The sequence below is a fragment of the Cicer arietinum genome, chromosome 5 (genome assembly GCF_000331145.2).
Source record: "Cicer arietinum cultivar CDC Frontier isolate Library 1 chromosome 5, Cicar.CDCFrontier_v2.0, whole genome shotgun sequence".
Classification (NCBI taxonomy): domain Eukaryota; kingdom Viridiplantae; phylum Streptophyta; class Magnoliopsida; order Fabales; family Fabaceae; genus Cicer; species Cicer arietinum.
In genome coordinates, this window is record NC_021164.2 from 77,837,826 (window position 1) to 77,839,284 (window position 1,459).

Here is a 1,459-nt window from a genome sequence, read left to right on the forward strand (position 1 = left end):
CTTTGTATATATTTAGGTAACTCATCGATTTAGTCAATTATTTTGATTTGTTAGTCCATATCATCAATAATATGTTAGTCATTGATTTATTCAAGTAACTCATTGCATATCATCAAATCATGTCAATATATCAAATCATCGTTTTGATGAGAAATATTTTAATAATTGATTGAAGTTATATATGTTGGAAAACTATTGGATTTTAAAGATTAGTCTTAATAATTAAAAAATTAATTAAAGATTAGTCTTAATAATTAAGAAATTAATTAATTATTCTTGTAATCACTATAGATATTGAGTTGTATTTTTAGATGATTTATAATGAGTTGTGTTCTTTTAATTAATCATCTGACACATTATTTTCTTTTTTTTAGTAAATATAAAATTGATTTGTCATTTAGTCTTACACTACCGTCCTTATACTTGAATATCAATTGTGTTTGCGTGGATTCAGGTACAATTTTCTCAAATCGTTTAAAATTAAGTTAGTTATAGATTCAATATGAGTTGATTTTTTTGGGTTTAAGTTTGTGCGGATATTGTGTGTTGGTTGATTTGGGTGATGATTATATTTTCTTTTTTATTGGGATAATTTTTATTTTATTTTTAAATTCATTTTTTTTAAGAAAAAAAAATGTGTTGGCCTTTTAATATTTATGAATGTTTAAGTAGATCTTTTTATTTAAAACATTTGCATTTTTATTACTAGAATAAAGTTAAACAACATATAACATCTATTTTTTCTCGGACTTAACCACTCAATTAAGACGGATAATAATATTGGTGATATATTGTATATCTATTGATTTGGCATAAGAAATTTAATAATTGCTAGTATATAGGCACAGATCAATCTATTGTAAATTGGATAGCTATATAAGTAGTTATTGATTTGAATTAATTTTTTTAATAAAATTAAAAATTAGTTTGGCACCCACTAACTTATTGATTTGACTATGTTACAACTTTTTTTTACATTAGCTTTGATTTGGCCTATAGTTTGAAAATATTATGTAATTTTGTTAAAAATAAACTTTGACAATAAATTTTGTTAAAAATAATTAATAATCATTTATATAGAAAGAGTTATTTTTATTGTGTTTTTTGCTTGCAAAATATTTTTGATAATGGTTTAAAATTAAAAATTATCGTAAAACGTTGAAAAGATATTTAAACAAATTTTAAATCTAAAGACACAGAAAAATTATAAATAAATTTTAAAGTGATTTCAAGTTTTGGAGTACATATATAATATTGTAATTTTTAACTTTTTGCTTTAAGAAAATTGTTAATGTTTTTACATGGAAAAGTAAATAAACTAGTGGATTATATTAGTTTTCAAAGTTTGAGCTTTGAATCTACTAATCAAAGACGTATGCATGTTTGTGGTTGCAGGGCCTACAGCCTCTGTTTGACATTCTTATTGTACACAAAAGATATATATATATATATATATATA